The 21534-nt window shown below is 39.2% G+C and overlaps 1 protein-coding gene across 7 annotated transcripts in view; it reads left to right on the forward strand.

The window, feature by feature from the left end:
- Positions 1 to 4298: 4298 nt before the first annotated feature.
- LOC139167218 (bromodomain-containing protein 2-like) overlaps positions 4299 to 21534 on the forward strand; it is a 113592-nt gene continuing 96356 nt past the window's right edge. For 4 of the 7 annotated variants that reach the window (XR_011559089.1, XR_011559090.1, XM_070751652.1 and 1 more), the window contains exon 1: positions 4311 to 4386. The gene's annotated coding sequence lies outside the window, so the exon portion shown is untranslated. Of the gene's footprint in view, positions 4387 to 21534 lie in introns of all 7 variants that reach the window. The other 3 variants (XR_011559088.1, XM_070751653.1, XM_070751657.1) reach the window with 3 other exon arrangements.

The following is a 21534-nucleotide window of genomic DNA, read 5'->3' on the forward strand; positions in this document are numbered from 1 at the left end:
CGGGAGAGAGGCGGGGCGCTGTCATCCTGGATGCGGTTGTCAAAAAAAAAAAAAAGACTTATAGTTGACACTCATCTGCTTAAAGGTTGTGTGGAACAGTGTGTAGTTTTGGCAACTTGGAGATGCGTGCACTTCCACCCGGGTTAACTTCTTTGCCAAAGCGCCTGAAGGCAAGACAAGAAAACGATGCGCGTGGAAACGAAACAAGGAGAAAAGCAGAATAACAAGAGTTTGGAAAGGACCCTGCAGGTCATCTAGCTCAGTTTTTCCCAACCTTGGCCACTTGAAGATATTTGGACTTCAACTCCCAGAATTCCTCAGCCAGTGAATGCTGGCTGGGGAATTCTGGGAGTTGAAGTCTAAATATCTTCAAGTGGCCAAGGTTGGGAAACACTGACCTCCAACCCGCAAATAGGAGACCCTATACTAATGATGGCGAACCTTTTTTCCTCGGATGCCAAAAAAATGTGGGTGGGCACTATCGCGCATGCGTGAGTGCCCACACCCATCATAATCATAATCATAATCATTTATTAGGTTTGTATGCTGCCCCTCTCCGAGGACTCGGAGCGGCCCACAACAGGACAATATCACAATATACAAATCCAATAGTTAAAAACAATTTAAAAACCGTTATAAAAATAATCATACCACTCAAATAAACCGTACAAACATTATAATAGATTAAAATTAATTTCCCCATGCCTGGCGACATAGATGAGTTTTCAGGAATTTACGAAAGGCAAGGAGGGTGGGGGCAGTCCTAATCTCCAGGGGGAGTTGGTTCCAGAGGGCCGGGGCCACCACAGAGAAGGCTCTTCCCCTGGGCCCCGCCAGACGACATTGTTTAGTCGACGGGACCCGGAGAAGGCCAACTCTGTGAGACCTAATCGGTCACTGGGATTCGTGCGGCAGAAGGCGGTCCTCGAGATATTCATAATTCAATGCCTGGGGAGGGCGAAAACAGCTTCTCTCACTCAGAGAGGCTCTCTGGAGGCTGGAAATGGCCTCTTTCCCAATTTCCGGTGGGCCCAGTAGGCTCATGTTTCACCCTTCCCAGGCTCCAAAAACTTCTCTGGAGCCGGGGGAGGGTAAAAATGTCCTCACCCATCCCTCAGGAGCCTCTCTGGAAGCCAAAAACGCCCTCCCAAAGCCTCTGTGTGAGCCAAAAATCAGCTGGCTGGCACACACATGCATGTTGGAGCTGAGCTAGGGCAATGGCTTGCGTGCCAGCAGATATAGGTCTTTGTGCCACCTGTGGCACCCATGCCATAGGTTCGCCATCTCTGCCCTACACCATTTCTGACAGATGGCATTTCAGTCTCTTCTTGAAAGCTATTAAAAAAAAAAACAGTTTTTATGTGTGTGTGCTTGTTTTTGCAAGTTTGGAAAAAATATGTTTGAGTATCTGGATGGCCCCTGGAGTGGGGCTGAAAAGGCAAAAGGGAGCAATCAGCTCCCTCCCATATTTTGGTATGCTGGGTGAGACAGAAAACATGTAATCTCCACCTGGCTCAGCTGATAAAAAGGGAGTAGAGCCTGTGGTTTAGAGGAACGATAACTGCCTTGCAAGGCATAAGCAACCCAGGTTCAAATCCTAGAACAGTATGGCTGAGTGATGAAAGCTAAAAAGCTTGAAATAGATCGATATCAGTCTCCCTTTATTTCTTTATCAGTTCTTTGCAAGTTTGGAAATATGTGTGCACACACGCGTGCGCACACACACAAAATTAACTAATTCTTTTTTTATTTTTTTTTAAATATTTTCTTTAACAAACAAACATTTAGACATCATACAATACAACATTGAACATTTACGATTTATATATTTACAAGATTTATTTTTTACAATTCTATTTGCTATACCCTTTTCTTAACTTCCACCCAGTTGTATATTTTTTTCCACACTTTGTAAAAGTCCTTATTTTGTTGGTTTTGTATCTCGTATGTTAATTTGCTAAATTTGGCGCAGTCTAATATTTTTTTAATCACCATTTCTTCGTTTGGAATCTTTTCTTGTTTCCAAACTTGTGCATATGCTAATCTTGCAGCAGTAAGTAAGTGATTTATTAAGTAGTAATTTTCTTTGCTATGTTTGCCTCTGATTATGCCTAATAAATACATTTCCGGTTTTATCTCAAGTTTATAGCCCAGTATTTCTTCCATCCATGTCCGAATTTGGATCCAAATTTTTTTTGCTTCCTTACATTGCCACCATATGTGGTAGTATGTTCCCACCTCTTTTTTACACTTTCAACATTTGTTACTAATATTTACATTCATTTCGGCTAAGCGTGCTGGCGCATAATGCCATCGGAAGAACATTTTGTAAAGATCAACTAATTCTTGAAGTATGTTTGAAAATTGAAAATGTATTGAAGAGTACCGGTATTAAGAGAAAGTTAAAGAAAAAGTTATGGATTGTGCAGAAATGGATATGCTAACAAAGAAATTGGAAGGAAATGAGAAATCTGATTGTTATAGAATAGAACAGAATTCTTTATTGGCCAAGTGTGATTGGACACACAAGGAATTTGTCTTGGTGCATATGCTCTCAGTATACATAAAAGAAGAGATACATTTGTCAAGAATCACGAGGTACAACCCCTAATGATTGTCACAGGAATCAAATAAGCAATCAGGAAACAATATTAATAAATTATAAAATATGGAATAAATTTTATAATTGGCTAAAAGAAAGAAATGATAAATGAAGTAAATTGTCTAGTGGTTTAGGGATATCGTCTAGTTATCGTCTAGATAAATGGTCAAAGCAATGGAAACTGCAGTTTAATGTTTCCAAATGTAAAATAATGCACATGGGGAAAAGGAATCCTAAATCTGAGTATGGCATTGGCAGTTCTGTGTTAGCAAAAACTTCAGAAGAGAAGGATTTAGGGGTAGTGATTTCTGACAGTCTCAAAATGGGTGAGCAGTGTGGTCGGGCAGTAGGAAAGGCAAGTAGGATGCTTGGCTGCATAGCTAGAGGTATAACAAGCAGGAAGAGGGAGATTGTGATCCCCTTATATAGAGCGCTGGTGAGACCACATTTGGAGTACTGTGTTCAGTTCTGGAGACCTCACCTACAAAAAGATATTGACAAAATTGAACGGGTCCAAAGACGGGCTACAAGAATGGTGGAAGGTCTGAAGTATAAAACGTATCAGGAAAGACTTAATGAACTCAATCTGTATAGTCTGGAAGACAGAAGGAAAAGGGGGGACATGATCGAAACATTTAAATATGTTAAAGGGTTAAATAGGGTTCAGGAGGGAAGTGTTTTTAACAGGAAAGTGAACACAAGAACAAGGGGACACAATCTGAAGTTAGTTGGGGGAAAGATCAAAGGCAACATGAGAAAGTATTATTTTACTGAAAGAGTAGTAGATCCTTGGAACAAACTTCCAGCAGACGTGGTTGGTAAATCCACAGTAACCGAATTTAAACATGCCTGGGATAAACATATATCCATTGTAAGATAAAATACAGGAAATAGTAAAAGGGCAGACTAGATGGACCATGGGGTCTTTTTCTGCCGTCAGTCTTCTATGTTTCTATGTTTCTATGTTTCTATTTAATAAAGGTTCTTGAAATAATTCTATGTATAACATAAATAAAGACTATGCAATCATAACATTGTACAAACTAACGTACAATGTAAATATATCTGATAACACTTTCTGACAGAAGATTATAAATGCCCCAAATGTTTGTTGTATGTCTGTTTTGGTTTTGTGTGTATTTATTTAAAACCAATAAAAAGAGAGAGAAAGTTAAAGAAAATGATGTATCATTTTAAAGAAAAACTCTATGTTAAAAAGGATGTTAATAAAAGGAAAAAATATATTCCACAATTGTAATTTGATGGGAGGGATGTAAATGCAACACTGAAGTTTAAAGTCGGCATGTTAAGAAGTTAAAGAAAAAGATGAATTAGAAAGTTTTGATTTTAAAAAAAGTTTTTTTTTAAGTTTAGTACTTTGAAGAAGAAAAAACATGAAAAAGTCCCCCCTCCCTTTTTTTCTTTTAGTAAGGTCAGAAAATCTGAAAGAATACAACAAATTTTGTAAATAAAAATGGGTGACCGTTCGCACATATTTACTAGGAGCAAATAGAAATACGTATTTTTTCCATAGCGAGGAAGGTAAAGCAGGAATTATTAAATTGATTCTTTTATTCAGAGAGGAAAATATGTTCTTATTTGGGTATCACTTCTGGAATTTGTGCTGTGTGAAGAAAAACAAATAAAACTTTGACCTCGGTTTTGTGGTGTTGGGAGACACATCCAACTGTGTTCCATTCCAAGTGAGGAGAAAGACACTGGAAACATGGATTGGAAAGATGGTTTAAGGGTGAAGCAGAAACACAAAGCACCTGTGATTCTGGGTAGGTGACCACCTGGTTTGATGAGTACATGGATTTTTGTACAGCTTGTTCTACAGCGTTTTGTAATTTAGAGGCTCTTTTTGTGTATATTTTGTATTTGATTTTTATTAGTTTGTCTCATGAAGGCTGGCAATGATTTGGGGTTTTTGATCTTGTTTAACAAATGTAAGGGGCGTACATAAGTGCACTGATGTGCCTATCGTCCCCTGTCCAATTGTCTTTCCTTATCTCATATATCATATATATTCTCTCCTTATCTCTCTCTCTCTATATATATATATATATATAATATATATATATATATATATATATATATATATATATATATATATATATATATATGTATATATATATATATATATATCATATATATTCTCTCCTTATCTCTTATATCATATATATTCTCTCCCTCCCATCTACTTCTCTTCTTTCTACTTTCTATCATTATATATATTACTTAATATCTATTCTCTTCCATATGTATTGTATATTGGACAAAGAATAAATAAAATAAAATTAATAAAATTAATCCTAGATGCTGGTTTCAGTGGGATTTTAATCTTGTCTGGAATGGATTACTATATCTGAAAATCTAGAAATTGGCCCCTTAGTTTCTTTTTCTCTTTGTGAAAAAAAGTTTATTAAATGTATAAACATTAAAAAAACCAGTACACAATCTTTAACTTCTGTTGCATATTCGTCTACATTAATATTGTATTGTACAGTGTCTTGGGTTAGACAAATAAATATAGAGAGGAAACAACAACAGCAACAAAAAAGGTAGAAATAAAGTAGAAATAATAGATAGAAAAAGAGAGAGACATAGAGACATACAAATATAACACCCCCCCTGAGCGGTCTATACAAAGCTGTCTATAGGAAGATTTATGTTTAATCAATATAAAAATATAATAATAACATTTGTTGTAATGAGATGTAAGAAAATCATATTACAATTTAAAAGGTTTCACGTAAAACCGAAAAATGACCGTTGCTACTAAACGCCGTAAAATGATTTAAGAGAAAGAGCTGTGTACAATAGTTTCTACTTGGGGCAGAGAGCTGAGGTTCTGAGTTTGTCTTTAGAAACATGTTTCTCTTTTAGTGAAAATATAATATTCTGCCTTTTTAGTATTTCCTAAAATATTTTTCTAAGAGGGGTGGGTGCTAACTTTCTGCAGCTGATTAGAAAGATTTAGTGTTGTGGGAATGCCTAGTTATATATTAATCGGTAACAGCAAAATGCTGAGGTTGGCCTTGTACTTTGCTCTCTGGAACAAGCTTCCCCTGGAGATCAGTACCTCCTCCACCCTCCTGGCTTTCCGAAAAGGCTTAAAAACCTGGCTCTGCCAACAGGCCTGGGGTGCAGTTCCCTGCACAGCTCCATCTGATTGGCGTGCAGCAGTGTTCCCTCTAATTTTTTTGGGGGGTGGGCGGAAAAGTATAGTGTCTGAGCGGCAGTCCCTTTGGGACTGGGCGGCATAGAAATAAATAAATAAATAAATAAATAAATAAATAAATAAATAAATAAATAAATAAATAAATAAATAAATAAATAAATAAATAAATAAATAAATAAATAAATAAATAAATAAATAAATAAATAAATAAATAAATAAATAAATAAATAAAATAAAAACCCACCCTATTTTGCCTCAGAAAATTTCAAAATAAAATACTGTACTGTGTGTCTATAACAGTGAGCTCATAATAGGGCAACTCTATCAATATCAAAATGCCACTTAAATAGTTGAGCTAGTTTCAAACTAGATTTTGATTTTCTTTCTGTCTTCCTTACTTCCATTCTTTTTCTTTCTCTTTTCCTTCCTCTCTCTTTTCTATCTGTTTCTCTCTCTTCCTCTCTCTCTCCTTCCCTCTCACTCTTTCCCTCTCTTTCTCTGCCTCCTTTCCTTTGAATTTCTCTCTCTCTCCATTGTGCTGTGTGGGGGGATGGGGGCAGCTGTAAGCCCCTCGCCTCCACCGCCTCCTCTTTCAGCACCCCGCTGCTTGAGCCTGTTTACAGGGTGCTAGTGGAAGATCTGGTGGGAGAACCTTTTGCAAAAGATAGGCAATCTGCTTTTGCAAAAGGTTGGCGATCGGCTTCTGGGCAGGTTTGAAAAACTCTGAGTTGGTGATGATTTTTAAGTGAGCCATGGCTCACTGCTCAGCTTAGAGGGAACTATGGCGTGCATACATGTGCGCCACTGCAAGATTTGGCTTCTGTGCATCCCTATTTGGACCGGGAGTCACTGCTCACAGTCACTCATGCCCTCATCACCTCGAGACTTGTCTACTGTAACGCTCTCTACATGGGGCTACCTTTGAAAAGTGTCGGAAACTTCAGATCGTGCAGAATGCAGCTGCGAGAGCAATCATGGGCTTTCCAAAATATGCCCATGTTACACCAACACTCCGCAGTCTGCATTGGTTTCCGATCAGTTTCCGGCCACAATTCAAAGTGTTGATTATGACCTATAAAGCCCTTCATGGCACCTGACCAGATTATCTCAGGGACCGCCTTCTGCTGCACGAATCCCAGCGACCAGTTAGGTCCAACAGAGTGGGCCTTCTCCAGGTCCCGTCAACTAAACAATGCCGCTTGGCGGGACCCAGGGGAAGAGCCTTCTCTGTGGCGGCCCCGGCCCTCTGAAACCAACTCCCCCCCGAGATTGGAATTGCCCCCACCTTCCTTGCCTTTTGTAAGCTACTTAAAACCCACCTCTGCCGCCAGGCATGGGGGAATTGAGATACTCTTTCCCCCTAGGGCTTTACAATTTTATGTATGGTATGTCTGTATGTATGTTTGGTTTTTATAATAATGGGTTTTTAATTGTTTTTAGTATTGGATTATTATTATATGCTGTCTTATTATTGCTGTTAGCCGCCCCGACTCTCCGGAGAGGGGCGGCATACAAATCCAATAAATAAATAAATAAATAAAATCCCCAGGAAGCAAAATCTCAAGCTTGCGTGTGTGAGATTTTGCCAATTTTCTGTGGTGTTTTTGCTCCCGCACATGCGCCAAAGCAAATATATTCCATTCCATTCCATTCCATTCTATTCTATTCTATTCTATGTGATTCTATTCATCTAGTCTAGTCCAGTCTAGTTGTAAAATCGAAACAAGTCTTAGTTTAATCTTTAACTATCCTTGTATTTGAGTGGTCCACTATTTCAAGGCTGTTGCAAACTGTTAGCAACCTTTTGTTTTCATTCCCTTTGACATAAAAATCAAATTGTCCATCCACTAAATAGACAGAATATGACTTTGTCCTGATTTTGTTCGCTGTATACACAGGAGGTGCTTCCGACTAAATAAACGTAGTCCTCTATAATGCGCCTGTCTTTTTATCTGCTTTGCATAGCAAGGAATGTAGATTTTCTGTTTGAATTTCCCTGCAGTTTTCCCCCACTTGATGGCGCTAGTGTCCAGCTGTTTCCCATGCTTCCTAACTTTCTGCCTTCATAAAAATATTGTTTGAGAAGCAGTGGCCCACCTACTGTTCAGGAAACAATTTTCAATGCTCATAGAAAAAAAAAAGACTTTATACTTTGATTATTAGTGTGGGGATGATCTTTTATTAAAGGAGTGGGGGTGAATTTGAAACAGCAAGTTCATGCAGCTGAATGCAGCCGAATGCACCCAGAGGAGGCAGGAATAAACAGGAGAAAAGACATCATTGCAGAATGTTTTCAGGGCAACAAGTTAAAACTTACAAAGCTAAACTCTTGTTAGGAATATCTCCGGGACTGCCTTCTGCCGCACGAATCCCAGCGACCGATTAGGTCCCACAGAGTTGGCCTTCTCCGGATCCGGTCGACTAAACAATGTTGTTTGGCGGGCCCCAGGGGAAGAGCCTTCTCTGTGGCGGCCCCGACCCTCTGGAACCAGCTCCCCCCGGAGATTAGAACTGCCCCCACCCTCCCTGCCTTTCGTAAACTCCTTAAAACCCACCTTTGCCATCAGGCATGGGGAAATTGAATCATCTCCCCCGGGCCTATACAATTTAAGTATGGTATGTCTCTGTGTATGTATGCTTTAATAATGGGGATTTTAATGTTTTCTTCTTTTACCCGTTAAAATTATTAGATTTGTTATGAGCTGTTTTCTATTGTTGTTGTGAGCCGCCCCGAGTCTACTGAGAGGGGTGGCATACAAATCTAATAAACAAACAAACAAACAAACAAATAAATAAAACGTTGTTTTTTAAAAATATTTTAAATTGATTTTAAAATATAAAACACACACACACACAACATACAACAAGTGCTCTGGGAATAGTGCCCACCACCAGACAGCATTCGTACTCCTCCACCAGAATGGGGGCATACTTTATACATACCATTTTAACTCAAGAGCAATATATCTATTTACATATTATAAAGTGATTCCAATTTATTCCTTGTAGCTGGGTCTCGAATTCTACTAACCATATATCCTCTTACCTTGTCCCATCGTCCCATCAGTTCCCGCAAATCAGTTTCATTGGCCGAATTCATCCTCTTATCCATAATCTCAAATTGAATATGATCCACCGGTACCAATTTTGTACTGTCCATTTTGTCGCATCCTTCACTGTTAGGATCTTTGTAAATCAGTGTTTCACATTCTGAACATCTTTTAAAGACCTAAGGATATTAACTCCCACAATTCTCTACCAGCATTCTGGCTGGGGAATTCTGGGAGTTGAAGTCCAGAAGTGGATCAAATTGAGAAACACTGCTCTTAAATGTTCTTGAGTCTTCAGGGATCGGGAAGCATATAAGCTAAACTAAATAAATGCAGAGAGAAGGAGCAGGGTAGATTAAAATGGCCTAAACGGGTCCATCTTAATAACTGAATTATTTCTGAAATTCTTTACTCCTCTCGTAGGCTTATGCTCTGAACTGGAATCAGGTGAATTAGAAACATAGAAGATTGGCCGTCAGAAAAAGGCCTCATGGTCCATCCAGTCTGCCCTTATACTATTTCCTGTATTTTTATATTAGGATGTTTAAAATTCAGTTACTGTGGATTTACCAACCACGTCTCCTGGAAATTTGTTCCAAGCATCTACTACTATTTCAGTAAAATAATATTTTCTCACATTGCTTCTGATCTTTCCCCCAACTAATCTCAGATTGTGCCCCCTTGTTCTTGTGTTCATTTTCCTATTAAAAACACTTCAACTCACCGATATTCAACTCACCCATATTTTTTGGAATATAAGATGCACCTTCCCCCCCCCCTAAAAGAGGCTGGAAATTTGGATGCATCTTATACTCTGAATGTAGCTCTTTTTCTTGAAGCTCCCCCCCCCCCAGCCTCACAAGGTGCTAATAATTTTCCTGGCTTGCAGAATTTTTTCATTGCTACTCCAAACTAGTTTTTTTCCAGCCCTAAGTCTTTGCAGGCTTGTTTTCATTGTTATTCCCTCCCAAAATGTTTCCCCCCCCACCCTAACCAGGGGATAAAATGATGTGCTGAAGCTGACCACACTAAGGATGCTAGCCAAATGAATACCTGGTAGGTAGATTATTTTCCCTATTTTCCTCCCCCAAAACTAAGGTGTGTCTTATATTCTGGTGCGTCTTATACTCCAAAATATGGTATAAATAACTTAAGAAGCTTAGGAAAAGTCCTTCAGGGATGCAGATTTTTAACAATGGAATTGGAAAAGAAAACCCTCAACACTTTAATGCAGGGCTGTCAAACCCACAGCCCGCGAGCTCAAATATGCAGGCCACAGCCACACCCGGCTTAGCAAAGGGGAAAAATGTTGTGATTCATCATGTGACGCCGCCATGACAATGCAACTTTAACAGCCCTGCCTTAACGCAACCCATAGAAATCACTGGAGGTTTTTAAGAAGAGTTTCATCTACGTAAAGAATATTGTTCTGCTTTGTTCTGCTCTGTTTGCTCTAGCACGAAACCGAAAACACCAGCCTGAAGATGATGAGCGGGACCTCATCGAAATGTCACCAAGATACGATCAATCTTACACAGGAAAAGACCCAAATACACCAAGACCTGTACACACACATACATACCCCCCCAAACATATATATATATATATATATATATATATATATATATATATATATATATATATATATATATATATATATATATATATTTATTTTGTCCAATACATAATACACATTGAAGAGAAATGTAATAATATAAATAAAGAAAAGAATAGAAGAAAAGATATAAAAGTATAGGTGAACATATTTGAAAGGAAGTAAAGATAAATGAGATAAGGAGAGACAAGAAGACCCACAGAGTGGGTCTTCTCTGGGTCCCATCAAATAAACAATGCCACTTGGCAGGACCCAGGGGAAGAGCCTTCTCTGTGGCGGCCCCGACCCTCTGGAACCAGCTCCCCCCGGAGATTAGAACTGCCCCCACCCTCCCTGCCTTTTGTAAACTCCTTAAAACCCACCTTTGCCATCAGGCATGGGGAAATTGAATCATCTCCCCCGGGCCTATACAATTTAAGTATGGTATGTCTCTGTGTATGTATGCTTTAATAATGGGGATTTTAATGTTTTCTTCTTTTACCCGTTAAAATTATTAGATTTGTTATGAGCTGTTTTCTATTGTTGTTGTGAGCCGCCCCGAGTCTACTGAGAGGGGTGGCATACAAATCTAATAAACAAACAAACAAACAAACAAATAAATAAAACGTTGTTTTTTAAAAATATTTTAAATTGATTTTAAAATATAAAACACACACACACACAACATACAACAAGTGCTCTGGGAATAGTGCCCACCACCAGACAGCATTCGTACTCCTCCACCAGAATGGGGGCATACTTTATACATACCATTTTAACTCAAGAGCAATATATCTATTTACATATTATAAAGTGATTCCAATTTATTCCTTGTAGCTGGGTCTCGAATTCTACTAACCATATATCCTCTTACCTTGTCCCATCGTCCCATCAGTTCCCGCAAATCAGTTTCATTGGCCGAATTCATCCTCTTATCCATAATCTCAAATTGAATATGATCCACCGGTACCAATTTTGTACTGTCCATTTTGTCGCATCCTTCACTGTTAGGATCTTTGTAAATCAGTGTTTCACATTCTGAACATCTTTTAAAGACCTAAGGATATTAACTCCCACAATTCTCTACCAGCATTCTGGCTGGGGAATTCTGGGAGTTGAAGTCCAGAAGTGGATCAAATTGAGAAACACTGCTCTTAAATGTTCTTGAGTCTTCAGGGATCGGGAAGCATATAAGCTAAACTAAATAAATGCAGAGAGAAGGAGCAGGGTAGATTAAAATGGCCTAAACGGGTCCATCTTAATAACTGAATTATTTCTGAAATTCTTTACTCCTCTCGTAGGCTTATGCTCTGAACTGGAATCAGGTGAATTAGAAACATAGAAGATTGGCCGTCAGAAAAAGGCCTCATGGTCCATCCAGTCTGCCCTTATACTATTTCCTGTATTTTTATATTAGGATGTTTAAAATTCAGTTACTGTGGATTTACCAACCACGTCTCCTGGAAATTTGTTCCAAGCATCTACTACTATTTCAGTAAAATAATATTTTCTCACATTGCTTCTGATCTTTCCCCCAACTAATCTCAGATTGTGCCCCCTTGTTCTTGTGTTCATTTTCCTATTAAAAACACTTCAACTCACCGATATTCAACTCACCCATATTTTTTGGAATATAAGATGCACCTTCCCCCCCCCTAAAAGAGGCTGGAAATTTGGATGCATCTTATACTCTGAATGTAGCTCTTTTTCTTGAAGCTCCCCCCCCCCCAGCCTCACAAGGTGCTAATAATTTTCCTGGCTTGCAGAATTTTTTCATTGCTACTCCAAACTAGTTTTTTTCCAGCCCTAAGTCTTTGCAGGCTTGTTTTCATTGTTATTCCCTCCCAAAATGTTTTTCCCCCCACCCTAACCAGGGGATAAAATGATGTGCTGAAGCTGACCACACTAAGGATGCTAGCCAAATGAATACCTGGTAGGTAGATTATTTTCCCTATTTTCCTCCCCCAAAACTAAGGTGTGTCTTATATTCTGGTGCGTCTTATACTCCAAAATATGGTATAAATAACTTAAGAAGCTTAGGAAAAGTCCTTCAGGGATGCAGATTTTTAACAATGGAATTGGAAAAGAAAACCCTCAACACTTTAATGCAGGGCTGTCAAACCCACAGCCCGCGAGCTCAAATATGCAGGCCACAGCCACACCCGGCTTAGCAAAGGGGAAAAATGTTGTGATTCATCATGTGACGCCGCCATGACAATGCAACTTTAACAGCCCTGCCTTAACGCAACCCATAGAAATCACTGGAGGTTTTTAAGAAGAGTTTCATCTACGTAAAGAATATTGTTCTGCTTTGTTCTGCTCTGTTTGCTCTAGCACGAAACCGAAAACACCAGCCTGAAGATGATGAGCGGGACCTCATCGAAATGTCACCAAGATACGATCAATCTTACACAGGAAAAGACCCAAATACACCAAGACCTGTACACACACATACATACCCCCCCAAACATATATATATATATATATATATATATATATATATATATATATATATATATATATATATATATATATTTATTTTGTCCAATACATAATACACATTGAAGAGAAATGTAATAATATAAATAAAGAAAAGAATAGAAGAAAAGATATAAAAGTATAGGTGAACATATTTGAAAGGAAGTAAAGATAAATGAGATAAGGAGAGACAAGAAGACCCACAGAGTGGGTCTTCTCTGGGTCCCATCAAATAAACAATGCCACTTGGCAGGACCCAGGGGAAGAGCCTTCTCTGTGGCGGCCCCGGCCCTCTGGAACCAACTCCCCCCAGAGATTAGAATTGCCCCCAACCTCCTTGCCTTTTGTAAGCTACTTAAAACCCACCTCTGCCGCCAGGCATGGGGGAATTAAGACTTCTTCTCCCCCTAGGCCGTTACAATTGTATGCATGGTATGTTTGTATGTATGTTTGGTTTTATATATTAAGGGTTTTTAATTTGCTTTTAGTATTGGATTATTATTGTATATTGTTCATGACAGGGGACGGAAGGGACACTGGTCCCCTTATGTACGCCCCTTACTGACCTCTAAGGAACCTGGAAAGGTCAATCGTGGATAGTCTAAGGGAAAAATGTTGAGGGTTAGGGGTTGACACTACTGAGTCGGGTAATGAGTTCCATCCTTCGACAACTCGGTTGCTGAAGTCATATTTTTTACAGTCAAGTTTGGAGCGGTTAATATTAAGTTTGAATCTGTTGCGTGCTCTTGTGTTGTTGCGGTTGAAGCTGAAGTAGTCATTGACAGGTAGAACGTTGCAGCATATGATCTTGTGGGCAATACTTAGTTCGTGTATTAGGCGATGTAGTTCTAAGCTTTCTAGACCTAGGATTGATAGTCTGCTTTCGTAGGGTATTCTGTTTCGAGTGGAGGAGTGAAGGGCTTTTCTTAAAGTCAGGATTAATAGTATTAGGAACAGCCCTCTGATTTTCCAGTAGGTGGCATTTGAGCCTCATATTTGAGAAAAAACAAAACTGAAAGGAAAACAAAGGTTTACCTCTTTCAACTTTATCTTAGCCAACACAGTTCTAGGTTGTATTAAAAGAGGGATAGAATCAAGATCACATGAAGTGTTAATACCACTTTATAAGGCCTTAGTAAGGCCACACTTGGAATACTTCATTCAGTTTTGGTCGCCACGATGCAAAACGGATGTTGAGACTCTAGAAAAAGTGCAGAGAAGAGCGATTAGAGATTAGGGGAATGGAGGCTAAAACATATGAAGAATGGTTGTAGGAACTGGGCATGGCTAGTTTAATGAAAAGAAGGACCAGGGGAGACATGATAGCAGTGTTCCAATATCTCAGGGGTTGCCACAAAGAAGAAGGAGTCAACCTATTCTCCAAAGCACCTGAGGGTAGAACAAAAAGCAATGGGTGGAAACTAAACAAGGAGAGAAATAACTTAGAACTAAGGAGAAATTTCCTGACAGTCAGAACGGTTGATCAGTGGAACAGCTTGCTCCAGAAGTTGTGAATGCCCCAACACTGGAAGTTTTTAAGGAGATGTTGGATAACCATCTGTCTGAAGTAGTGTAGGGTTTCCTGCCTAAGCAGAGGGTTGTACTATAAGACCTCCAAGGTCCCTTCCAACTCTGTTGTTGTTGTTATTATCTTCCTCACGTTTTCTTTTTTTATATATCCTCATTTTACCTCAGACCTCAGAAGAATGAAAGGCTGAGTCAACCCTTGAGCCTGGTGGGATTTGAACTGCCAAATTGCAGGCAGTTGGCAGAAGTAGCCTGCAGTACCAACTGCACCACCACAGCTCATAACAACAATAACATGTGGAACTGCCTATATTCCTAGATAATGTTGTGGTTAGCTCTGGCCCAGCTCCTGCCCCAAGGACTGTGGATGTGGGGGAGACATCCACATGCTGCAGGCCTGTTTTGCCCCCGGTGGAATCTGATGATGAAGGCTCCTCTGACCAAGAAGACATGAGTGACAGGAAGGAGGAGAGTGGGGCAGATAGCTCAGAAGGAGATCAATTATCTAGCTCCTCCTTGGATTCGGAACAAGAGTTAATGATACAGCCACGCATGCGGAGAGCGATGCATAGGCAACAACAACTGAGAGATTATTATCAAAGAAAATGAGGCCACCTGTGGTTGGGTGGGCTGTGGTCATTAGTGAGGCTGCTATAAATAGCAGCCTGTGGATTTGGCCATTGTGGAGGATTATCTGATTGTTGTGTTTCGTGACTGCTTTACTGACTTTGACTTTTTGTGTGCTGATTTTTCCCCGCTTTGAAACTAAACCAGAACAAAGTGTGTTTCACTTTGTGAAAGAAGGACTGTGAATTGCCTCACAGCTGCAAGCTAAGTATCACGGAACTGATAAGGGACTTGTACAAATTACCAGTTTGTTTGGAGATGAGGGCTCTTGGTTATACCCAAAGAGGGCTTGGTTTAAGTGAATTTCCATTATAAAGAACATTGTTTTGAATTTTCAAACGTGTGTGTGTCTAAAATTTGTACCTGTGAATTTTTGGGAGAAGTCTACCAGAGAGCCTGACAGAACAGATAATAATAATAATAATAATAATAATAATAATAATAATAATAATAATAATAATAATAATAATAATATATTTGTATGATAAAGATGCTACCTTTATCTCTGAAGACTTATAAAGATGCTAACTTTATAATTCATAGGGCCTCAGTTAGGACTTTGAATTATTAAACTTCCCCCAGTTTTAGACTGTGAATCTAACTGTATATTAACCATACCTCCTAATAATGATATAAAGCCAGGGAGTTGACCCCATATATTAAAACTCCTGAAGATTAGTTAACGGTAGCCTTTTGTATGATCACCACGAATGAAGAGGATATTCAAGCAAAGAGACGAGGCCAACACTGCAAACAATTTTGCCTGCAGCCGTTCTATAAATTCTCACAGTTCTTTCTCTGTTCGATGTTTCTTCTTCGCCCGTTCTACTCTCAGGCTCTCCAGGTAATAAGATTTCCATCAAATCTCGGGGGGGCAAGGAGAGACTTTTGCATAATTTAATAGCGCACCCCGTGTTTTTTTAAAAAAATCTCACCATCTTAGCAAAGACATTAGTTCCACGGCGGGTGCCCTTGGCAGCCACATCAGGAGGAAATGGCGGGAAGAAAGAGATAAAACAGACAGACTGGAGAGAGAAAATGGCTCCTTCGACTTGCTGCAGGCGCTCTCAAAATTCAAGGGTTCCTGCTGTAAACAGGAGAAGAAGCAAAAGAAATCCATCAGCTAGAGCAATGATTTTTTTTCTAAGGTGCATTTGACTGGTTGACTGTTGGCTGCCTTGCTTTCCTTTTTTTACCCCAGTAGGAGGCCGCTGTAATGCTTGATGATGTACCAAATTATTTTTTGCTCTGTTGCTCAACTAAATTGAGCAGACGTTAGGGGGAAATTTTACATCTCAACCATCCAGAAACCAGAAACCTTTCAGGGAACCGATGAGACGAGCTTTGTTTTGTTTCTCTTCCAAGTAAGCTCCCAAGTAAAGAACCCCAAAACCTTTAACCCCAAAACCTTTAACCTTAGATTATCTACAATTGAAGGAACCCTCAAACCTTTAATCTTAGTTTATCTACAATTGACCTCTCTCCCTTTCTAAGAAGTCTGTAAGGGGTGTGCATAAGCGCACCATTGTGCCTACCGTCCCTGTCCTATTGTCTTTTATCATTACTTTTTCTGATGTTATGTTTATGCAAACTACCATCCTATAATTGTTTGACAAATATAAATAGGTAGGTAGGTAGGTAGGTAGATAGATAAATAGATAGGTAGGTAGGTAGGTAGGTAGATAGGTAGGTGGATAGATAAATAGATAGATAGATAGATAGATGATTGATAGATAGATAGATAGATAGATAATAAATAAATAATAAATTCTTTATTGTCATTGTCAAAAAACAATGAATTGTCATTGGCAACGAAAGTCATGTGATACCCAGAGACCAGTCCCACCATACATAAAATCAGAATAGGTAAATTTAATAATAAAATAAAAATAGAATAAAAAATAGAATAAAATGTCCCACCCACTACAAATCCCCCCCCCCTAAACCACTCAACCACCTACATGACAAACCGAGTAATATTGTCCAACAGTTCACTGATGGTGACCCTTTAGTTCATTGTTAAATGCGAGTATAGCTCTGGGATAAAAACTATTCAGGAAATGTGTGGTCTGAGTTCTAGTTGTTCTGTATCTTCTGCCAGAAGGCAACAGTTCAAAAAGATTATAAGCAGGATGAGAAGAGTCTTTGAGAATGGTATGCACCTTCCTAGAACAGCGAGATGTGAAGATGTCATCCAGGGCGGGTAGCTGGAGCCCAATGATGTTCTGGGCAGTTTTAATAATTCTCTGGAGAGCTTTTTTGTTCACTACAGAGCTGCTCCCATACCAAGCTAGAATGCCGTATGTCAAGACACTCTCAATGGTGCTGCGATAGTAGGACAATAGTAAATGCTGAGATAGATAGATAGACATTTCCTGACAGTCGGAACGGTTGAGCAGTGGAACAACCTGCCTCCAGAAGGGTCGTTGGTTTATGGAATTCCTTATCAGAAGAGGTCATGACAGCTGTCAGCCTGGATAGGTTCAGCTGAACTTGAAGCTACTTGGATGAGAACCAAAACATCTTCAAAGAAAAACCAGAATGTCCAGTTGTATCTTGAAAAAGCACCTTTGGGACAACCATGAGTATCTCCATATATACTTGCCAAGAAAACTGCAGGGCTCTCTCTAAGCAGTCTCTGGAAAATGGACACGATTGAACAGAAAATTAATTACCAAGTCTTTCCAGAGTTGGTTTCCTAGATTTTTAACCTTATATATAAAAATATGGAAGCCAACTAGAGTAACTCATGAGAAACAGATACATTTTAAAATAAAAATAAGCAAGTAAATGCATTTTAATTTAACCTGGCATATGTATTTTGCTTTAAAGCTTCTTGGATTTTCTTTCTAGTCTTGTTTTTTGAAAAGGGGAAAAAAAACCACCTAGCAACTTAGAAATAAATAAACAAGCCACCCTGAAAGATGTCTCAGGTATAGCACAAAGATTATAAATTTAATTCATGCTTTTTCTTGATGGGGACACATTTATATTTCATCATTTCAGAATTCAAGGAAGCATAAATAGCCAGATGTGGGTGACTTGCTTTCAGAACGAAGTGATAAACTGCATTGTCCTTTGCAGTTAGAAACATTTCTGCAAAACACTCCATACTGATTTATATTAAGTAGGAAAGTCATATTAATCTTGCCTAGGTAGCGCCGATGCCCGAAGTTTATTTGAAATAGAAAGGTGGATAAAAAAAATCTCGGTGAGCTTGGAGACAACAAGGATGATTACATTTTAGCCTGAGAAACCAATAATGACAGAATGATATCGAAAAGGAAGTAAATTGTCTGTGTGTACGCGTGAATGATTTAGGGTATTTTTCTGCTGTTGGGTGGGAAACTATATCAACAGCTGTAACTGGAAATGAAAGGATGAAGGGTTAACTGGTTATTGCTTAAAAAGGAGGGCTGCTTTATCATCTACAATTTAGATGAAACTCAACTTGAAAGGATATACGATGGGATACTGAAAGCCTGTTTTCACAACCTTGCATCATCGGATGATTTTGAGAAGTTTTCTTCTGGGAATTAGTTAAGTATACAGTAGATAGTCGGCCACGACTGAACCCAAAATTTTCATTGCCAAGCAAGTCATAGAAACATAGAAGATTGACGGCAGAAAAAGACCTCATGGTCCATCTAGTCTGCCCTTATACTATTTCCCTGTATGTTATCTTAGAATGGATATATGTTTATCCCAGGCATGTTTAAATGCAATTACTGTGGATTTACCAACCATGTCTGCTGGAAGTTTGTTCCAAGCATCTACTACTCTTTCAGTAAAATAAAATTTTCTCACGTTGCTTCTGATCTTCCCCCAACTAACCTCAGATTGTGCCCCTTTGTTCTTGGGTTCACTTTCCTATTAAAAAAAACCTCTCTCCCGAATCTTATTTAACCCTTTAACATATTTAAATGTTTCGATCATTTCCCCATTTCCCTTCTGTCCTCCAGACTATACAGATTGAGTTCATTAAGTCTTTCCTGATAAGTTTTATGCTTAAGGCCTTCCACCATTTTTGTAGCCCATCTTTGGACCAGTTCAATTTTATTGATATCTTTTTGTAGGTGAGGTCTCCAGAACTGAACACAGTATTCCAAATGTGGTCTCACCAGCGCTCTATACAGCGGGATCACAATCTCCCTCTTCCTGCTTGTTATACCTCTAGCTCTGCAGCCAAGCATCCTACTTGCTTTCCCTACCGCCTGATTGCACTGTTCACTCATTTTGAGACTGTCAGAAATCACTATCCCTAAATTAGATTAGATTAGATTAGATTTATTGGATTTATATGCCGCTCCTCTCCGCAGACTTGGGGTGGCTCACAATAATGGCAAAAACAGTACATAGTAACAAATCTAATATTTAGCAATCTAAATTACAGTTTTAAGTCCATAAAAGTCCTTCTCTTCTGATGTTTTTACTAACACAGAACTGCCAATACAATCATTGGGATATTAACATTATAAATTTTAACATTTTTCGTTGCCATCACCACACTATATATGAAATGGACATTTCTTTTTTGGACACTAGAAACATAGTAATTATAATAATGTAGTTCCTTTCTTTTTTTGTCTATGCCTCGTGACATCTGGACTGTTGTCCTGCTGCTTTATTTATTTTTGTAAAACTGTCCTTCTCTAATCTTTTGTTTGCCACCCCGAGAAAGTTTAGAAATTGCTATAAATTCTCTGTATTATCCTGGGTAGAGGGAAGCTGCTGACATATAATAAATGTTTAGGTGATAAAATGGGATTCTTTGACTGTCTGTTCTGTAGCATTGAATTCTGTATGGATTTTTGAGGATTGTTAAATAAGCTCTTGGGTTTACTTATTGGATTTTACTTCTTTTGTCTGGTCTTTTGATAATGGCCATTCAACTCTTGAGATTCTCCTACATTAGGAGCCAGTCTGTTTTCTCTCTAGGAAGCCTACAGTACAACATTCCTTACAGAGGTGAGATTCACATAATTTCCGTACCGGTTCACATAGCACCGAAAATATGAGCATGTGTGCTCTTGCTTCAATTGTATACATTGTATGCATACACACAGCTTGAAAACATGGCTAAATAGGATGGTATAGTGTCAGGGCAAGTGGGCGGGCTCACCTGCAGGTCGCTACTACTTATTTTCCCAAATCAACTCTCCCCTTCCCTACCCCTTCCCTACCCCTAGTGAAGGGCTACCAAACTTTTTACTACCACACTTTGGGCGTGGCTTATGCAGGACCCCCTGCATTTTCTTTCAACATTTCAGTGCAAATTGAATGGATGGAGCTCCATTTTGCTACCCCGCTGTGTTCACCCCACCCGGGCAGTAGCCCACCCCTGCCTAACCCTAACCCTAACCCTAACCCTAACCCTAACCCTAACCCTAACCCTAGCCGTATCCCTATCCCTATCCCTAACCCTAACCCTAGCCCTACCCCTAGCCCTAGCCCTAATCCTTCCCCTTCCCTTCCCCTCTGGTTCCTTGTTGTTAAATATTTTTTTCCTCTTACTGTATTCTTTTTTAAAAATTCACAATAAGAACAATTCCAGAGTGAATTCTATTGTTACCTGTGTTATCTCCTGTAGCTATTTATGGATCACTCTTTAATGAATTTCCATGTATTGCTTCTTATCCTGATCTCAGATGCTACTGAGAATAAATTGACTTCTTCATCCCTGTTGCAGTGTTCCAGTGTCCCTCTAGAGGCCGCTCTAGGAGCAGAATTTTTGGCTAAATGGTGATTGGTTGTTCCCTCTGACAGCCACCCTATTTAAAGAGCTGACAGAAGCAGTTTTTACCTCAGATGTATTTTACCTCAGATGTATTTTACCTCAGATGTATTTTACCTCAGATGTATTTTACCTCAGATGTACGTTGAGAGCATATGCACCAAGACAAATTCCTTGTGTGTCCAATCACACTTGGCCAATAAAAATTCTATTCTATTCTATTCTATTCAATAGTGGTTCTTGTACTGTGTTAATAAATGTTACTCGTTCCAGTCATCTCGTCAAGCCTCTGTTACTGCCCTGTTGGCTATAAAACTTAGCATCTGTGACTGCACCTAAAGTACCAGATGACAGCTATCGTGTCACATCTGATCCTTCTCTTTGTTAGACTAGACCAGGGGTAGGCAAAGTTGGCTCTCCTATGACAGGTGGACTTCAACTCCCAGAATTTCTGAGCTAGCATGATTAGTTCAGGAATTCTGGGAGTTGAAGTCCACAAGTCATAGAAGAGCCAAATTTGCCTACCCCTGGTCTAGACATATCTAATTCCCTTAACCCAGGGGTGTCAAACTCAAGTCCCATGGGCCGGATCCAGGCTGCTATGTGATCCGATCCGATCTGCAGGGCTGTCCGGATCTACCCAATGTAAAGAGAAAAGATTAGGTCAACATAGCTTTAGCCCTGTCTACCTGGTGTGAAGAGGAAAGATCAAGACTGTTACCCTCACAGAAATATCAA

Source organism: Erythrolamprus reginae, chromosome 4 (genome assembly GCF_031021105.1).
Source record: "Erythrolamprus reginae isolate rEryReg1 chromosome 4, rEryReg1.hap1, whole genome shotgun sequence".
Classification (NCBI taxonomy): Eukaryota; Metazoa; Chordata; class Lepidosauria; order Squamata; family Dipsadidae; genus Erythrolamprus; species Erythrolamprus reginae.